This window comes from Macrotis lagotis, chromosome 5 (genome assembly GCF_037893015.1).
Source record: "Macrotis lagotis isolate mMagLag1 chromosome 5, bilby.v1.9.chrom.fasta, whole genome shotgun sequence".
Classification (NCBI taxonomy): Eukaryota; Metazoa; Chordata; class Mammalia; order Peramelemorphia; family Peramelidae; genus Macrotis; species Macrotis lagotis.
Window position 1 is genome coordinate 147,949,232 of NC_133662.1, and position 15,071 is coordinate 147,964,302.

Genomic DNA, 15,071 nt, shown 5'->3' on the forward strand with positions numbered 1-15,071 from the left:
ATTTTCAGTAACAAACAAAATGAAATTACCAATTTAAAAAATCAATATATCCTCTTTAAACATCTATTACATTCACAATACTTCAACTATTTCAATTCAGTGTCAGTGTGGTTTAAGTAATTTCCCATTCATAAGTCAAACAGCTATTCAAGCAATACAATCCACCCAGGGGTAGTGATAGTCTCTTTAGGTTTTGTAGTGAAAACGAAACAGCAATCAGAACTGCAGCAACATTCTGAAAATATAAAACAGACAAGATACAGTACATGCAAAAAGCTCTAATAAGCAGATGGTCACAGGGCTGAAACATTGGACAAATTTAGCTGGTGGTCCAGAGGTGAAGTTGATGGCTTTCCCCCAAGTGTTTCAAAGCTTCTCAGCACACCAAGTTGCATCTCATGCTTTGTACTTGTCTTTGCTAGTCTCACTAATGACACAGACATGGTTCAAGTCCCTGAAGTATTCTTTGTAGTCAAGGGCATATCCAACAACAAATTTGTCTAGAATTTCAAATCCAACAAAGTCAGGCCTGTATCCTACACTTCGAGGGGTCCTTTTCACAAGCAAACTGGCAACTTTTATCATTTTTGGATTATACTGCTTGACCAGGGACAGCAAGGTCTGCATTGTTTTACCCGTATCAATGATGTCTTCAACAATCTGGACATTCTTTCCAGTTAAAGTTGAGAGAACATCTCTACCTTTATGCCCCCTGTTGACTGGTCATTACAGTAGCTCTTCAATCTGATAAAATCTACCATTATAGGAATTGATTTATCACTATTCCTGTTCAGGGCCTTGATATAATCCAACCAATCAGCAAAGAATTTATAGCCACCCTTGAGGACACAGAGGGCAACAATATGGTGGCCTCCCATCTCCTTCATCACATCTCGGGCCAGTTCAGTCCTGTCCATGATAAATCCATGAGGAATGAATACTTTCCCCCCAAATCTTGAGCATAATGCTTAGGGATGCAAACTAAGTCCAGGTCATAGCCTGGTTCATCATCTTTAATCACGATGCTGGGGCTCAGGTTTGCCTGACGGTGCGGGAAGCTCGAAGGCGGTGATCCGGTGGCGGCAAAAGGAGCAGGAGGGGGATTGGCTGTGATGGGAGGAGAAGGAGGAGAAGGAGACAGGAGCTGGCCGAGAAGGGAGAAGAAGACAAGGAGGAGGTGGCTCCCAGGGAGCCAGGGAGCCAGGGAGCACTGCAAACGCGACCGTGCCAGCCCCAGCTCTGAGCTGAAATCTTACTTTTATTTTCTACAGTAAATAAAGCTACTTCTTATTGTCTTTTTTCATTGGAATTGTTTCCCAAACTTCTTATCATTTGATTGCTCAACTCTGTACTTTCCCCAGTTTCTTTAGGTTAAGGATGCAACTAATGAGAGAATAAAACCAATTCAATCCAGACCAATCCTACAAGCATTGACAAATAATGTCCTGAATGTAAAACTGCTATGTCGCAGCAGGTACTGGAGTTTGGAAGACCTGATTCAAGTTTGGTTTCTAACAGTATAACCTTGTGACTCTGGAACAAGACATTTAACCTCTCAAGATTCTGAGAAATCTCTACAACTATCCATTGTATAAAGGTGTTGATCTGTATTGGTAGAGAAGGTTCCTCCCCTGAAGTTCCTTTCATTAGTGATTTCACCCTACACATCCTCCTTTATTCTGTTTATATCTATCCTCAGGTCCAACTTGAATTCAATTTCTACCTTTCACCAAGATGATAGTCAACTGGCAGATCTGCCCAGGCTATCCACTTCAAAAGGAACAATTGAACCTATCAAATCACAGGTCTGATCTCTGCTCCCCCTCTCCCAAAGTATAAGACAATGTGCTAGGTGATGGGGTTAGGAAGAGGTGGAAAACCATCCCTTGCCTTCAAGAGTTTACTTTCTAATATGGCAATAGAAACTGAAAAAAAATACAATTTAACTAATAGGACACTAGAGACTATGAAGATTAGGAGAAAACACACCAGCTAAGCCTTAAAGGAAGCTAGGATTCCAAGAAATAGAGAGGTAAGGAGGGAGTCCATTCCCAGTTTAGGGGATATCTATGTTAAGGCATCATGATAGAATGCAAATTTTGTAGAAGAGAAAGAAGGCCAATTTGGCAAATTTCTGTTATGTTTCTATTTATGCACTTTTATGATGGATTCGGAAGGGGAGGATCTTGGTTTGAATCCTGACTTTGCCTCTTATGACTTGTTTCATTTTAGCATGCCACCTAACCTCTATGCTTCAGTTTCCTCCTCCATATAAGAAGTTTGGCATTAGACTCGAGAGCATCTAAGAACCATTTAGAAATTATTGATCCTAAGGTCTTGTTTTAAAAAAGTTGTAGTTCTATAATCACTGATTGTAGGTTGTCATTTGGAAGATTGTGACATGCTTAAACAAAGCTTCTTCTGCCCCATCTTATGTTAGTACACTTTATGTTTTTTTCCATTATATAAATTCACCCTGCACAGTTTCCTCTATTCTGCTTAAATTTATCCATATGTGAAACATGAAGTCAATTTCCCCTTTTACCAAGATGACAGTCAACTAGCAGACTGCATTCAATCTATCCTCTACAATTTTTTTCTTTGTTGTTTTTATTATTAAAGATATTGAGTTTTACAATTTTCTCCCAATCTTGCTTCCCTCCCCCTACCCCCACCCCATAGATAGCACTACGTCAGTCTTTACTTTGTTTCCATGTTGTATCTTGAGCCAAATTGGGTGTGATGAGAGAGAAATCATATCCTTAAAGAGAACAGAGTTCTTAGAGGTAACCAGATCAGACAATAAGATATCTGGTTTGGTTTTTTTTCCCCCAAATTAAAGGGAATAGTCCTTGTACTTTGTTCAAATTCCACAGCTCCTTATCTGGATACAGATGGTACTCTCCTTTGCAGACAGCCCAAAATTGTTCCCAATTGTTATCCTTTACAAATTTAATCAGCATAGATACCTTGCAAATAGGTAGACAGAATCATAAAATTAAAAAGAAATATATAGTCCTATTGCACTGACAAGGTTGGGGTGAATTTTGTGTGATTAATCTTAGAGTTCAAAGAAAAACTACTCCTGCCAGTAGTATGAAAAATAAAAGGGGAAATACATAACCGAGGAGGAAGTCCTCTTAATGTGCGTGTTGTACAGCTAGAATCATGTGATTAGGTTATGACTAACCAGTATTTGATACTAGTCCCTAGGTTAATCAGTGGCCTCTTGTTATTCATAAGGAGAGGCGGCTTGGGGTAATGAATAGGTCAAGACGTCCTGATTTCAAGTATCACTTTTAACAATTTGAATATGAGCATGGGAAAATCATTTGGCCTCTCGTTGACCTAGGCAATCCTCTAAGATTATGGTAGAGGGAGCTTCCATACTGGGAATACCCTAAATTGATGAAATCCTTAGTTTGGACCACCTAAAATTTCTTGAGAGCCTCAACTGTGTCCTTATTGCTGCTAGGCAATCCTTCTATAACCCCCTAATTAACTCAGTATTCCCCTTATCACAGCAGCAATTCCAAACCTTTTTATCCCTTCCAAATCTTCCATGTCTCATTTCCCATCCCACTGTCTCAACTGATAATTATTCCTCATATTTTTATTGAGGCCATCTGTCACAGCTTTTTCTTTCTCCTTATTTCACATCTCATGCCTTTTGCAACCATCTCCTCCTTCACCTTTATCTCATCCAAAGAGAGGGTCCTTCTTGCCAAGAACTGCACAAGTGATTCTATTCTATCCTATCTCCTCCAGTATGGAGGGGCATCTAAGTGGTGTAATGGGTAGAGCAACAACACTGGAGTCAGGAGGCCCTGAGTTCGAATGTGACCTGACACTAGCTGTGTGACCTTGGACAAGTCATTTAACTCTGACTGTCTCACATTCAGGGCTTTTCTCCAGTCATCTTGATCCATATCTGGCCATTGGACCCAGATGGTTCTGGAGAAGAAAGTGAGGCTAGTGACTTAGCACAGTCCCTCCTCACTCAAATCCAGTTCATGTGTTTGTCATGGCATCACCTCCCTGATGTCAGGCTCTTCCTTAGGAATGAAGAATGAACATCAGATCAGATCTCCTATAGCAGATTGCTCCATATATTATTCCTCCTTTTTTCACTTATCCCCAGTCTCTTCCTGTTTGTTGCTTGCTTCCTTACTGCATACAATTATGTCCATGCCTCTCTCTTCCTTAATATCTTCTCCAATATCTCCATTTTTATGTAAACAGTTTTGTAAACAGTTAAGAAGACTGTTTACAATAGTTGCCTTCACTTCCTCTCCTCCCTCTGTCTTCTTAACTCTACAGATTGACTCCTGGCCTAATTACTGAACCAATTCAACTGTCTCCAGCCTTTCTATATACTATGAACAAAAACCAGCAGCAAGAGATAAAGAGAAATTCCCTTCAAATAATTGTAGAAAATATATAATAATTGGTACTCTACCTGTCAAAACAAACTCAGGTATTTATGAACACAATTATCAAACACTTTTCACATAAATAAAGTCAGATCTAAATAATTAGAAAACTATTAATTGCTCATGGATAGGTTGAGCCAATATAATAAAAATTACAATTTTATCTAATTTACTTATTCAGTACCATACCAATCACACTACCAAAGAATTATTTTATAGAGCTAGAAGAAATAGTAACAAAATTCATCTGGAAAACCAATCAATGAAAAAAATATTAAGGAAGGTAACCCTAAAGTTCCAGATTCAAACTATATTACAAAGAGGCAATCATGAAAACAATATGGTGCTGGTTAAGAAACAGAGTGGTAGATCAATGGAAAAAAATTAAGTGGCACAACATATGTAATCTAGTCTTTGATAAACACAAATATTCAAACATTTGTGGTTAGAACTCAGTATTTGACAAAAATTGCTGAGAAAACTTGAAAGCAGTATGACAGAAACTATGTGTAGACCAACATCTCACAATGCATAGCAAGATAAGGTCAAAATGTATAAATGGTTTAGACAGAAAGGGAAATATCATAAATACATCAGGGTAACATGGAAAAATATACTGTCAGGTCAGTGACTAAGGGACCAAACAAGAGACAGAGAGGACTATGGGAAATAAAATAGATAATTTTGAATACATGAAATTAAATTAAATTAAAAAAACTTTTGCACAAACAAAACTTATGTACCCCAAATTAGAAGGAAAAAGGATTGTGTGACCCTTCACAAATTATTTAATCCTGTTTGTCTCAGTTTTCCCATCTATAAAATGAGCTAGAGAAGGAAATGGAAAACCACTCTAATGTCTTTGCCAAGAAAACCCCAAATGGAGTCACAAATGGTCAGACTTCACTGAAGTGACTAAACAACAGACAACAACCACCCCAAGTCATAAAGTTGGTATTAGAATGAGACTCAAACCAGATTTACTCCTCTCTTTCTACTGAACCAAATTACTTTTGGCAAATGCTCATAAGTGAGGATTTGCTAAGTGATCAAAAAGAGACAGATGATTGAAAGAATGCTTCATAAGTAATAGAGGCCTAGAATAGCCGGGTCTCTGGACTCTTGCAGTGTGTTTCCTCTAGATAATTTTCCTCTTATTTTGATATATGAAACAAAGATGGAGCTGTGGATAGAGTGCTGGGCCTGGTATGAGGAAGATTCCTCCCTGAGTGCAAATTTGACAGTAGTTATTTACTAATTGTGTGATCCTAGGCAAGTCACTTAACCCTGTTTGCCTTGGTTTCTTCATCTGTAAAATGAGTTGGAAAAGGAAATGGTAAACCACTTCAGTATCTTTGCTAAGAAAATCTCAAGTAGGGTCACAAAGATTTGGATATGACTGAAAAACATCATGGATGGACAACAAAAACTATGTATATATCTTGTTTATAACCAGTTATTTACTTATCTTCTATATTAGACAAGGAACTTCTTGAAAGCAGGTGCCATTCTTTTTTGCCTTGCTTTTTATCCTCAGAGTTTAGCACAGTGTCTGGAAACTAATAAAGACTTTTTGAATGCCTTCTTATTAATATTGAAAATTCAGTGATAGTTGTAGAGTTAAATTCTCTTTTATATCAGATGCTTATTCCTACATTTCCATTCACTTTCCAACCTTTTATGCCCCTATAATTATAGTTAAATAATTCTGCAACTCTAACATGCTACCCACCTCAGCTAATATGAAAAAGAATTGGTATTCCAAATCCTACCCATATGTTGCTTTATTAAAAGCCACCGAATGTCTGCCGAGGATAGGAAGGGATAAAACCCACAGATTGTCTGTTCCATGGGAAGGAGATATTGCAGATGGAATTGACATTGGCAAAATACCAAATAACATAAAAATATGGTAAAATAGATTAATCTCGCCTGGTAAATAAACAGTGCAAATTTTGCTGCCTAGCCAGCCATGGATCCATCTACCCATGACCCAGCAAAGGATGGAAACTGGCATACAGAGTAATAGAATCATGAAATATTAGAGTTATAAGGGACAGCAGAGGTCATCTAATCCAACCCATCTACATAATGACTGAATCCCTTAGACTATACTTCTGGAAGACAGTTCATCTAGCTTCTGTTTGGAGCCTTCAAGAGATGGAAAAGCATTGTTTTTGCACCACTGTAACTGTTAGAGTGGAGTAGAAATCTGCTTTCCTATAGCTTGATGATTTGGATCAACACATAAATTTAGCCTCTTTACCATATCTACCCTAAGTTTTATCCATACTAAACAGATATAGTACTTAAAATTGTTTCTGATAAAACATTATTTTAAGTCTCCTTATCTAGGTTATCTTCTCTTTGTCAATTTTCCCTTTAAAATGCAATAATGGTACATTTAAATTTAAAAGTTTTTGTGCAAATAAAACAATGTGACCAAGAGTAGAAGGAAATCAGAGAAAAGAATTTTACAGAAATTTCATAAATAAAAGTCTCATATATCAAATATATAATACCTTTGTCAAATTTGTAAGAACATAATTCATTATTGTATTAATAAATGGTCAAAGGATATAAACAAGCAATTTTTGGTTGAAGAAATCAAGGTTATATATAATCATATAAAATTTTCTAAATTATTCTTGATTTGAGCAATGTAAGTTAAAACATTTTTGAGCTATCATCTCACACCTATCAGATTGACTAAAAAGATAGAAGGGGAAATGACAAATGTTGGAGAGAATACAGAAAAACTAGGATACTAATGCAGTATTGGTGGAACTGAGAACTGAGTTTTAAAGAATAATCTGGAATTATATCCAAAGAGTTATAAAACTATATATTTATCCTTTGACCCAGCAGTAACACTATTAGCTCTGTTTCTCAAGGAGAATGGAAAAAATGAAAAGAGCTTATATGTACTAAAATATTTATAGCAGTTCTCTTTGAGTTGGCAAAGAACTGGAAATTGAGGGGATGTCCATCAACTGGGGAATGACTAAACAAATTATGACATATGATTGTGATGGAATACTACTGTTTTGTAAGAAATGATGAGAAAGTTTATTTTAGAAAAACATGGAAGGACTTGCAGAGAAATAATGAAGATTGAAATGAGCAAAAACAAGAGATCATTGGATACATTGTTCAAAGAATAACTGTGAGAGATTTAAGTTATTCTTAGTAACATAAATACTCAAATCAACTATGAAGGACCTGTGAAGGATGATGCTATCCACTTCCAGAAAATGCATTAATAAATAAAAATATTCATAGTATGATCTTACATATATTTAATACATATTTTATAATAGAATGTTAAATAATACATACTCATATACATATGTGTACACACATGTATATACACACATATATGCATCTGTCTATCCATCCATCCATTTATCTATTTATCTATCTGTCTGTCTATCTATCTATCATCCATCTATCTATCTATCTATCTATCTATCTATCTATCTATCTATCTATCTATCTATCTATCCCCAGTGAGGGATGGGGAGGGAAGGAGAGAGACAGTTTGGAAGTTAAAAATGTAACAACAAAATAAACTGAATTTTTAAAAATGCAATAATGACTGACTACATAGTTGATCTGACTAGTACAGAGTTGTATGACTCTCTTAACTCCCTAAATCTGTAAACTATATTTTCATTAACACAGCCAATCCTTGCATTAGATTTTTTTTGATCAGCAATATTATAGCTTATAGTCAATCCCTTAAACCTTGTTTATTTGCTTAACAATTTTGCCATATGGATTGTACTGTTAATTTTTTAAAGTCTGATTATGGGCTTTACAGTTATTCTTAGTTTCATCTTGTTATATTTGCTTCTTCTTTCCAGTTTGTAGAGATCATTTTTTCTCCCAATTCAGTCAGTGCATAATAATTATCCAGCTTTATTTCATTCACAAGTTTGATGAACATGCCGGTCATGTCTTTATCCAACTCACTGATAAAAACATTGAATAGAGTAGAGCCTTGCTGTATGGCAGAGATCTCCATTCAGAGTGACATTGATCTATTAATCAATACTCTTTAAGTATTGTTCTTCAACCAGTTATGGTTCCACTTAGTTATTTTTTAATTTTGTCCACAAAGATATTGTGAGAGGTCCTGTCTGAAATCTAAATACACTATGTCTGTGGCACATCACGGTCTATCAGAATTATACTAAGAGAAAGCATGGTATACCACAGTGATGTCAAACTCAAATGAAATGGAGGCCACTAGGCTGTTCATAAGGATCCGTATGGACTGCATGTTGACTTATAAAACCACATATTAACATTCTCTATGTTCTTTTGTGTTGGTCAGTCATTTTTAGTTATGGTGAACTTTTCATGATCCCATTTGAAATTTTCTTGGCAAATATACTGGAATACTTAGACACTTCCTTTTCCAGCTCATTTTACAGCTGAGGAAACTGAAACAAACAGAATTTTACAGCTGAGGAAACTGAGACAAACAGAATTAAGCTTCTCATCCAGGATCACATAGCTGATAAGTGTCTGAGGTAAGATTCGAATTCAGGTCCTCCTCACTTCAAATCCAATCTATACTCTGTACCATCTTGCTGACCCTATTCTATTATATATTTAACTTCTTCTTACATGTTTCTCCCTTACAATTTAATATGGTTCAGCACAGCATAATGCAATGCTTAATAAATATTTATTGAGTAATTGTTTGATTGGTTCAGTCATCCTCAGATTTGCTGTAGACCACATGTATGACATGCTTGGCATATTAGATAGAGAGTTGGCTTTAGAGACAGGGGTACTTTAGGTTCAAGACTCATTTTTTAAAACAGAAAATATATGACCCTGAACAAATAACTTAACTTTTTTTTAAAAGTAATGCTATTTTATTTTTCCAAACTAAGATAGTTTTCAACATTCATCCTTTTGCAAGTTTTTGAGTTCTACATTTTTTTCCACCCTCCCTTCCCTGTCCTATGCCTAAGACAGAGAGCAGTCTGGTATAGATTGTACAATTAAAAGCAGCTAACTGTTTAAAGATTCAGAAAACTCTCTAAGATTATATCTACCCATCTACAATGGTAGAGGAATCTTTTTTCTTGGAGTTTATGATTGTATTTACAAAAGGAAATTTCCTCTACTCATTGTAATCTTCTCTTCAACTTAAAACTTTAGAAAGTTATCTAGAACACTAATTGGGTAAGTGATATGTCTTGGTTGTGCCAGTATGTGGCAGAGATAGCATGTGAATGCAGGCATTCCCCAACAATTTTAGTAAGTTAAACTCTATCTTTAGCAGGAGTCCTTTCTCAGCCTGAATATTGCCTTGTATGTTCTTTGAACATGTTTTATAAGAATATCTATATGGGTCAATTAAGTGACCCAGTGAATAGAGTATAGGGTCTGGAGTTAGGAAGACTCATCTTCCTGAGTTGAAATCCAACCTCAGACACTTAACTAGCTGTGTGACCCTCAACAAGTCACTTTCCTCATCCAATAAACTGGAGAAAGAAATGGCAAATTGCTCCAGTATCTTTGCCAAGAAAAATGGGGGTCATGAAGTGTCAGACAAAACTGAAAAATGATTGAACACACACACACACACACAGACACACAGACACACACACACACACACACACACACACACACACACACACACACACACACAAGGACCTCTATATATGTTTATCTTATTCCTTCCCCCATTACAATATGAGGTGCTTGAGGGCAGGAACTTTGGAACACCTGGTACAAGTAAGCATTTAGCTTGATTGGTTGGTTAATATTTCTATTTGAAATTCATTTGAATACCATGATGAGGACAAACTAGTATCATCCAAATGATATTAAATGTAACCTTGGGCAAGTCACTTAACCCTGATTGTCTTGAATCCAGGGCCATCCCCAATCATTCTGATCCTATGCTACCAGACCCAGATGGCTCAGGAGGAGAAAGTGAGGCTGTTGATTTAGCACAGTACTCACTCAAATCCAACTCACTTGCTTTTCATGGCATCACCTCCCTGGTGTCCTGGCCTTTTTCAAGAACAAAGGACAGGGGCAGCTAGGTGGCGTAGTGGATAAAGCACCGGCCCTGGAGTCAGGAGTACCTGGGTTCAAATCCAGTCTCAGACACTTAATAATTACCTAGCTGTGTAGCCTTGGGCAAGCCACTTAACCCCATTTGCCTTGCAAAAATCTAAAAAAAAAAGAATGTAGGACAAACATCATCATCATCCTCCATATGCTAGTTTCACTGAGATCATCCATGGATATCTAGACAGAGAAGCAACAGTAGATCCAGTGGAATGCAAGCTAATCTAGGAGAAAGACAGATTCAGTGGAATGATGGCATATCCTAGAACCTGAGAATGAGATTTTTAGAGTCTGAGTGGTACTGAGAAATAGGAGAGGAAAATAAGACCCCAAAAGAAGAGAAAATGAGCACCCAAATTATGACATTAACTATGGACCACAACTGAAAAATCTGTGCATAAGGACAAAGATGACAAGAAGTTTTGTTTTGTTAGTGTATCAGAGGCAGACATTTTATAAAATCCTCTAGAATCAGGAAAAAGTCTTTCAGTGTGGTGTGACCTCAAATCTTTTTTCCCATAGTGTCAGCAAGGTGGCATGAAGGAGAGGGCATCGGATCTGAGAGATTAAAACCTAAATTCAAATTTGGTCTCAGATACTCCACTAGCTGACCCTGGACAAGTCACTTTATCTCAGTTTCTTTAATTGAAAAATGAGGATAAATAATAATGTGTCCCTCTGTCATGAGAATAAAACGAGATCATATTTGCCAGTGCCTGATGTGTCTATCATAGAGACAACTATGTCTGACTCCCTCTCTCTCTCTCTCTCTCTCTCTCTCTCTCTCTCTCTCTCTCTCTCTCTCTCTCTCATCTATGTAGTCACTTTCTTAAACTCTTATTCCATTTCTTTCCCTTTTCCATTACTTTCAATCCCTTAATGTAATGGAGACATTTCACACACTGAGTGGTTTGTGGAAGTAGGTCTCCTGAGTTGACCAAAGGATTGAACACATTTCTTTTCTTTTCCTTTTTTTCTTTAAAATTTTCTTTTTGTTTGAATTACATGCAATGATAGCTTTCAACATTCATCTTTTTGCAAACTTTTGAGTTTCTCATTTTTCTATTCCCCGCCCCAAGGCAGCAAGCAATCCTATATAGGTTACACATTTATTTTCAAAGACCTCTTCCCTCTCCCTGGCCCAGCTTTGTCCCCCTACGTCCTCCCTTTCTCCCAGTGTCTGAGAAAAAAGAAAATGTAAAAAATCTGGTTTCTGGGGGAAGTTTGTGAAAGCTAGAAAGTATTACAGGCCCCTAAAAGTAGAAGGGAGCATATGCCCGATATTCTCCAGCAGCTGTTGTTCCAGAGAACATAGGAGACAGCTTTAGATTAAAATATTACTTGCTGAAATATGAAGCAGTACCCTGTCAGCCAGTCCTTCCTTGCTCTAGGGGGGGGGGGGCGGGAGCCCCAGAGCACTGCATGAGAAGCACCACTTTCTCGGCAGGCACAGGGAAAGGGGCTAAACCCACAGTTCACATCTCCTTTGTCAATGGCATCCAGCCTCTGGCCTTGGGAACTGACTGACGGCAGTTTGCAAATGTATGTGCTCGGCCAGCAGCCTGCAGTGCCCTTTGTCCTCGCTCCGAAGGGGGCCTAATAGTGAAGCCGGAGCGTGTCATCCCTGACTGCCAGAGCTTCCAAGCAGGAACATGATGGGCAACTTTTCAGACAATATCCAACATGAACATTCAAGACTTCACCTATTCTTCTGGTAGACACCAATGCTGACTGATGCCACATGTTCCTTTCCAAACCTACTGGCCAGGCAAGGAGTGCTGAAGACTAGCTTCCAGAGCTTCAGTTTTATACAAAACATGAGCTTCAGTTGCTCACTCTCTTGAATATCTAGGTCTATATTTTTGTGGAGATGTGATATTTTTTTCTTTTTTTTCTAGTTGCCAGATTGTTCTTTGTTTTATATGGATTTGCCTCTTTTTGAATGCAATTCATAGGTTACAGAAATGCATGGAGAGGTAAATTATAGCTAGATAGGAGAGAGGATAGGCAGACAGACTGACAGATAGATCAGATAGACAAATAGAAAGAAAGATTGATGGGATGGATAGGCAGACAGAGAGGAGAGGATAGATAGACTGGCTAGATAGATACATATGTAGACAGTCAGCCAAGATAGATAAGAATACAGACTAGACAGATAGATAGACTATGTGTATGTGTGTGTGAGTGATAGATTCAGAATAGACATAGTTAGAATAGATGGACAGATAGACAAATAAGAGACAAATAGCAAAGAGACAGATCAAAAAAACTGAAAGAGAGTGACAGAACAGATAGGATAGATAGATAGAAATATAGATGGATAGATAAACAAATATAGAGAGACTCACTGAACAGAAAGAACAGACAAAAAGAGTGAGAGAACATATAGATAGACATACTAGATGAACAGATAGACCAATAGAGACAAGCAGAATAGAGACACAGGATAGATAGATAGATAGATAGATAGATAGATAGATAGATAGATAGATGGTAAAATGGGTTAATAATAAATATCCTCACTGATTCTGCCTTAACTTTCACTCTTGTTCATCAGAAGAGTATTCTTTTGTGTTCTTCCTATTGCTGGCATGTTTAACTCAATGGTTACAAAGAAAGATCTTTTTCCTATAATTCCTTTTAGTAGAGTGTTCATTCTAAAATTCTACAGTTTGAAAATTGAATCTTACATAATGTTTGCTGTAGCAAAAGTATTTCAGATGACTATTTTGTAATGTGCTTATTGATTAAATATTTTTCCTGTTCCTGGGTTAAAATATGAAAGATCAAATAGATGAATATGGTTAAAAGGAGCAAATTTCTTCTTCTGACATTTTGTATAGTTCATATACATTGTAAACTTGACAAAAAAGAATTAATTTTTTAAAATGCTATTTGAAAATATTGTAATATAACCTTGTCATACAGTACTGCTAGACTCCCTTTTCCTCAATTTTTAGGTAATAACTTCTGCTTTTTCATTGTATATAGAATTTTGATGTTTAGCAACTTTTTGCTCTTCAAAGATTCGTGGAAATGCCACTCTTAATGTTTGCTTTCTGAGGAGTCTTTAAAAGTGGAGACTAGTTGACAACTAATTGAAATGATCCTGGTTTTTTGGAATAAGAGCAGGGAGAAGTGGAAGGGGTGACAAGATAGGACAAAGGGGAGAGAGAGTGCTGTGTGGCATGTGAAAAGAAGTCCCAGGCAAAATTCATGTTCTTGGCAATTTTGTTAAAATTCTCTCTTATTTTATTTTTCTAGTTAACGTCTGGGTGATACATCAACAGAGAAAGGATAAAATATTGGGGGAGAATGCACTAAAGATTAAAGCTATTCTTGCTTCTTCCTTGGATGGATGGAAAAATGATTATTATAGAGATATTTTGTATTAATGTATCCAACAGGCTAATCATACTCAGGGTTGAACCAGCATCGTTTGTAGCTTTGGAGGTCATGGTTATTACTCAATAGTTGAATAGTTTTCATAGTCTCTGAAAAAGAGACTATGAAGAATCGACTGTTTACAACATTTCAACATCACTTCATGGGAAAAACAGCTGCAATCACATGTTTGGATCTGTAAAGACTATCAGACAGCTTTGAAAGACAGACATTCTGTAGTGGGACCAGGATAACTCTCTTGGCCTGTGCCAATTTTTCAATTGTAGCATCATCTGATCTGCAAATCTGGTGTGTAGGCATGAGCCCAGTGGAATGCCATCAACATTGTCCCCAGTGAATGGAAATACATTGACATGTGTTGACAATAAACCAGTTTTGGAAAAGCAGGCTTCTTCTGACAGGTTTCTCTCATTCCCTTCTCTCAGAAATCCAACCTCAGCAGAAAAGCTTTCGCAAGGGAATTGAAACTTTGTTAGTCCTGTTTTGAACTTTAAAAAATCTTCTATGGACAGACATTTAATTTTTATGTCTGCTTTTGCAATTCCTCTTTCACTAAATATTTTTTAAAAATATAATCTCCATTGAGAGTTTGGGTTACCAGATAACAATATTATGTAATTGGGTGTTTGTGATATATATATATATATATATATATATATATATACATATATATATATATATATGTTCTTTGTGCTTACATATGTACATATACATGCTATACATATAGAATTTGAAATACTTTATTAATAGATCTTATATAAATAACTATAGAGGATTTGGGGGGAGGAGTAGAGAGATACTAAACAAAAAAGGTAATTTTTGATATAAATCTCAATTTTCTTTCCTGTTCCCACCACCATCACCCTCATTCACATTTTCATAATGCTTTGCAAATTGTATTATATTAAAAAATAAAAGATGCTATAAAAAGTTATAAAAAGTTGAGGGATAAAGCTGAAAGAGACCTCAAAGATAATATATTTCACACCTCTCATTTTGTAGATGAAGAAACTGAGGTATAGAGAGATTAAGTAATTAATCCAAAGTCAAACAAATAACAAGTGGTATAGCCAGGACTAATGACTCCAAGATTCAGTGTTCATTTTTTTAAGGTTTTTGCCACACAGCTAG

General features: G+C 36.5%; 1 pseudogene; it reads right to left on the minus strand.

Annotated features, from left to right (window-relative positions):
* Window positions 1–256: 256 nt before the first annotated feature.
* Window positions 257–12,154, minus strand: LOC141489411 (hypoxanthine-guanine phosphoribosyltransferase pseudogene; annotated as a pseudogene).
* Window positions 12,155–15,071: the final 2,917 nt, after the last annotated feature.